Source organism: Tachyglossus aculeatus, chromosome Y4 (genome assembly GCF_015852505.1).
Source record: "Tachyglossus aculeatus isolate mTacAcu1 chromosome Y4, mTacAcu1.pri, whole genome shotgun sequence".
Classification (NCBI taxonomy): Eukaryota; Metazoa; Chordata; class Mammalia; order Monotremata; family Tachyglossidae; genus Tachyglossus; species Tachyglossus aculeatus.
In genome coordinates this window covers 9,009,772-9,015,771 of record NC_052096.1, presented here as the reverse complement: position 1 = coordinate 9,015,771, position 6,000 = coordinate 9,009,772, and positions in this window count along the sequence as shown.

The window sequence follows — 6,000 nt, the reverse complement described above, 5'->3', positions numbered from 1 at the left end:
TATGCAGCCTGCTGTGCTGGGTACCTTCTGTATGTAGGGCAATAATTATTATTGTTAATAATAATAATAATAATTATGGTATTTGTTAAGTGCTTACTATGTGCCAGGCACTGTACTAAGCACAGGGGTAGATAAAAGATAATCAGAGTGGACACAGTTCCTGTCCCATACAGGGCTCACAGTCTTAATCCCCATTTTACAGATGAGGTAACTGAGGAATAGTTACTAGGCACCTACTGTATGCAGAGAGCTATGTTGAGTGCTGTATGTGGGCCACTGTACTGGGTGCCTTCTGTGTGTATTCTTCCAAGCACTTAATACAGTGCTTTATACAATAAGTGCTCAACAAATACGTTTGAGTGAATGAATGAATGCACGACTTGGAACTGGGCACCTTCTGGTTGTAGGGTATGGTCCTGCGCACTTGTATCTAGAGAGCACTGTGCTGAACACTACGTGCAGGGCACTGTATTGGGAGTCTTCTGAGAACAGGGCATCTATTTTCCAGAACACTGTACTGACATGTGCAGAGCTCTATTCTGGGCATCTGTTGTGTGCCCAGTGTCATACTGAGGTGCCCTGCTCCCTATAGGAGATGGCAGGAGAGCCCCCTGTGAAGGAGAACTTGGAAGACAAGGGAGAATTTTGTCTCTTGTCAAAAATACAGGGAGATAGACCATTTGAGTTTCATCCATCTGGAAATTTGAATCTGCCTGCCTCTCCCATTCCATCGTAAACACCCCGAAGGCAGGGACCCCATCTTTTACCCCCCAGTGGACAGTGGGCACTCAATAATAACAGCACTTACTATTTGTCGAGGACTGTTCTAAGCCCTGGAACTTACTCCCAGACTTGTGCGCTATCCATTAGGCCATGTTGCTTCTCATGCTGGTACTGCAGTGCTGCTTCTCAAGCCATACTGTTGGTGCTAAGTTAATAAGCAGCTTGTCCTAATCAGAAACAGCACAGCCTAGTGGAAACAGCCCATGTCTGGGAGTCAGAAGGACCTGGGTTCTAATCCCTGCTCTACCTCTTATCTGCTGTGTGACCTTGGGCAAGTCGCTTAACTCCTCTGGGTTTCAGTTACCTCATTTGTAAAATGAAGATGAAGACTGTGAGCCCCATGTGGGACAGGGATTGGGTCCAAACTGATCAGCTTGTATCTACCCCAGTGTTTAGTACGGTGTCTGGCACGTAGTAAGCGCTTAACAAACACCATTAAAAAAAAGAAAGTTAACCTGGAAGGAGGGATGCAGTTAACAGAAGAAACCACACGGGGGCAGCAGCGGATAGGTGTTCATTCATTCATTCAATCGTACTTACTGAGCGCTTACAGTGTGCAGAGCACAGTAATAATAATAATAATTGTGGTATTTGTTAAGCGCTTACTATGTGCCAAGCACTGTTCTAGGCGCTGGGGTAGATACAAGGTAATCAGGTTATCCCACTTGGGGTTCACAGTCTTAATCCACATTTTACAGAGGAGGTAACTGAGGCCCAGAGAAGTTAAGTAGCTTGCTCATGGTCACACAGTAGTCAAGTGGCAGAGTAAGGATTAGAACTCATGACCTTCTGACGCCCAGGTCCGTGCTATAGCCACTGTGCCACATCACATCTCATTCCCTGTGCACAGAGCTGGGCATCACACTTCATCTCCCAAGCACAGAGCTGGGCAGACTCGGCACCGCTCATTCCCTGGGCGCAGAGCCAGGCACCACGCCTCATCTCCGAGGACAGAGCCGGGCACCACACCTCATCCCTCGGGCAGAGTTGGGCACACTCCTCATCTTCTGGGCAAAGAGCCGGGCACCATACCTCATCCCCAGGGTACAAAGTCAGGCACAGAGCCAGGCGTTACACCTCATCCCCTGGGGACAGAGTTGGGCAAAGCTGGGCACCAGACCTCATCCCCTGGGCATGGAGATGGGCACAGAGCTGGAGCACCACACTTTGACCCCAGACACAGAGTCAGGCACAGCAGGGCACCACACCTTATCCCCCAGGTACAGATCTGGACAGAGTCATACATGGGCATAGAGCATGGCACAGAATCAGGTACCATGCCTCACTCCACCCAGGCATAGAACTAGACACCACCTCCCATCCCCATCCCCTCCGTGGTAGAGGAGCAGCATGGCATAGTGTATACAGCACGGACTTGGGAGTGCTTAGTACAGTGCCTCACACCTAGTAAGCACTTAACAAATACCATCATCATTATTATTATTATTATCATCATTATAATGAGACAACTTGTGAGTCCTGAGGGCTTAAAGATCAGGGGCTGTGTAGGAAGCAGAGGGAGGGGAATAAGCGTGTTTGGTTTCTGGTGTTCTTTGGTGTGCCTGGCACCCAAATACATGTTGGGATATTAATCAATCAGTCAATCCATCAATTGTATTTACTGAATGTTTACTGTGTACAGAGCACTGTACAAAGCACTGGAAGAGTAGAGTAGAACAGAGTTGGTAGACACATTCTCTGTCCACAGTGAGCTCACAGTCTAGAGGAAGTCCCAGCTATAATCAATCAATCAATGGTATTTATTGAGCGCTTACCTGGGCTTGCTGAGGGCACCAAGAGGAGGAGGAGGAAGGGGAGAGGCCTGCAAAGAAGCAAGAGGGGCCGGGGAGCCGAGCTCGGAACTGATTCTGAATCTTCTCCAGGGGGAAGTGGGAGGAAGGTGGTTGGCCCCGCACCTGGCCTCCCCTTCTGCAGTTGCAGTTCCTCTTCCTTTCCAGAACAAAACAGAGGGATGGGGATGCTGTGGGCAGAGCAGTGACCTGCAGCCAGAGCCAAGCCCCAGGTCCCTATGCCTTGTCAGGGGGTCCCTGTGCCTGGTCTGGGTGTCCTCTTGTCTGGCCTGGGAATCTCTGTGTCTGATGACTTGACACCTGTCCACATGTTGTGTTTTGTTGTCTGTCTCCCCCTTCTAGACTGTGAGCCCACTGTTGGGTAGGGACTGTCTCTATATGTTACCAACTTGTACTTCCCAAGCGCTTAGTACAGTGCTCTGCACACAGTAAGTGCTCAATAAATACGATTGAATGAATGAATGAATGAATGAATGGTGGTTCCTGTGACCAGCCTGGGGCCACCTATGTCTAATCTGGGGATCCTTCTGATCTGAGGGGTTGCTGTGTCTGGTTTAAGGAGTGGTCCCTGCACCTAGTTTGAGAGGTCCCCATGTCTGGGCTGGTGTGGGCGGGGGGATGGGGGCAGGGTCGCAGTATCCAGTTTAGGGATCGTTATGTCTTGTCTGGGAATCCCCATATCTGGTTTGGGGATCCCTGGGTCTGATCTGATCATCTCCTCCAAGAAGCCTTCATATTCTATATTCCCTCTCCCTTCTGCATCACCCTTGCATTTGGATTTCTACCCTTTATTCACCCCACCTCAGCCCCCATAGCATATATGTACAGATCAGTAATTGATTTCCATGCTTGTCTTCCGCTCTAGACTATAAACTCCTTGTGGACAGGGAACGTGTCTAAATGCCATTGACTGATCGATTGAATGCCCCTTGGCCAACTCCCCCATAATGATGAGTTAGCACTTCCTCTGAGCCAAGCACTGTGCTTGTAGTTGTGAATACACAGTAATTGGAATTGCATTGGCCACAAGTCCCTGTCCCACACAGGGCTCCCAGTCTTAATCCCCATTTTACAGATGAGGTAACTAAGGCCCAAAGTGAAGTGACTTGCCCAAGGTCACAGAGCTTGGATTAGAACTGAGGTCCTTCTGACTCCTAGGCCCATGGTTTATTCATTCATTCAATCATATTTATTGAGCGCTTACTGTGTGCAGAGCACTGTACTAAGCGCTTGGGAAGTACAAGTTGGCAAAATATAGAGACGGTCCCTACCCAACAGTGGGCTCACAGTCTAGAAGGGGGAGACAGAGAACAAAACAAAACATTTTAACAAAATAAAATAAACAGAATAAATATGTACAAATAAAATAGAGTAATAAATACGCACAAACATATATACATATATACAGATGCTGTGGGGAGGGGAAGGAGGTAAGGTGGGGGGGATGGGGAGGGGGGAGGGGGAGAGGAAGAGGGGGCTCAGTCTGGGAAGGCCTCCTGGAGGAGGTGAGCTCTCAGTAGGGCTTTGAAGGGAAGACCAGCAGAAGCAGCAGAACCTAGTGGAAAGAACATGAGCCTCGGAGTCGGAGGACCTGAGTTCCAATTCAGGCTCTGCCACTAGTCTGCTTTGTGACCTTGGGCAAATCACTCAACTTCTCTGTGCCTCAGTTTCCCATCTGCAAAATGGGGATTCAATACCTGTTCTTCCTACTTAGCCTGTGAGTCCCAAGTGGGGCCTGATGACCCTATATATTCATTCACTCATTCATTCATTCAATCGTATTTATTGAGCGCTTACTGTGTGCAGAGCACTGTACTAAGCGCTTGGGAAGTACAAGTTGGCAACATATAGAGACGGTCCCTACCCAACAGTGAGCTCACAGTCTAGAAGACTAGTTTATCCACTAGGCGACGTGGCAGTAATAGTAGTAATTGTAGTAGCAGTAATGAGTCTTCGTTTAGCTGAGGGTCCAGGTCAGACTCAGGATGAGGGTCAATGCTCCAGGGGCCGGACTTTGGGGGGGGGGGGCACCCTGGGGAGCACCCAGCAGCCAGGGCCAGCGCCGCTAGGGTTAAAGATTGGCACGCAGGGCTTCCTGCCCTGGTGTCAGGACAAGAGGGCAAGGGATGAGGGGGATCCGGGTTCCCTGGGTCCCCTCCGCCTCTCCCCTTCCCCAGGCCCCCAGCCCGTGATCCCTCCCATCCTCCCAGCCCGCCCCAGGCTTCTCCGGCCGCCGCCGCCGCCTCTGCCCCCTGGCACGGGCTGGGCACAGCCGGGCTGGGCTGGCTCCCTCCCCTGCGCCGCATTCCTCGCCCCCGGCTACCCCGGCGCCTCCCCGGGGCCACCGAAACCCCGAACTGCATCCCCCCCCCCCGCCCTCCCACGCCCCTCCACTCCCAGCCCCCCATCCCACCTTCTGACTCCCGGGGCCTGCCCATCTTGGAAGGGGAGATGGGGGACGGGCCAGAGGGTCCTGGATGAGCGGGGATCTGCCCCCCACTTCTTTCCAGAAGAGCCCCCTCGACCACCCCCTCCGGCCCTCTGAGGATTGGGGAAGGGGCCAGCGGGGGCGGGGGTGGGGAGGAGATTAATGGGGAGCAGGCGGGGGCCCTCGAGGAGGCGGGGTCAGGAAGGGTCAAGCCCCCTCCCCACAGACCCCACCGCCCCCTTTCTCCCACCCTCCTCCTCCTCCTTCTCGCCCGTTTCCCTCTGTCCCAGCGGCCCCAACCCTCCGCCGTCGCTTTCAGGCCCCGCCTTCCTCCTCTCCCCTCCCCCAACCCCTCCCCGTCATTCAGAAGGCCCCTCCCTTCTCCCCACCCCATCTTTCCTCCCCAGAGGTTAAAAAAAAAAGCAGAGGGAGGGCTCCGGGTAGAGACATCGTCAGAGACAGCGAGACACCCAGGGGAGAGAGATTCTCTCGGAGGACCAGCCAGAATTGGGTCGGAGCGGGGACCCAGACCCCTCCCCGTCCAGCCCACCTCCCTCATCCAGAAACCCTCTGGAAACGGGGGAGTGGGGGGTGAGGGTCGTTCCCCTGGTGGGGAGGAGATGCTGGGCGATTTCCTGGCTATTCCTAAAGGCCCCATCCAGAGACGGACACAGCGCAGGGACCAAAAAGGAGGAGGGCGGACTGGTCTCTCTTCCTCCCTTCAAGGCCCTACTGAGAGCTCACCTCCTCCAGGAGGCCTTCCCAGACTGAGCCCCTTCCTTCCTCTCCCCCTTGTCCCCCCTCCATCCCCCCATCTTACCTCCTTCCCTTCCCCACAGCACCTGCATATATGTATATATGTTTGTACATATTTATTACTCTATTTATTTATTTATTTATTTTACTTGTACATATCTATTCTATTTATTTTATTTTGTTAGTATGGTTTTGTTCTCTGTCTCCCCCTTTTAGACTGTG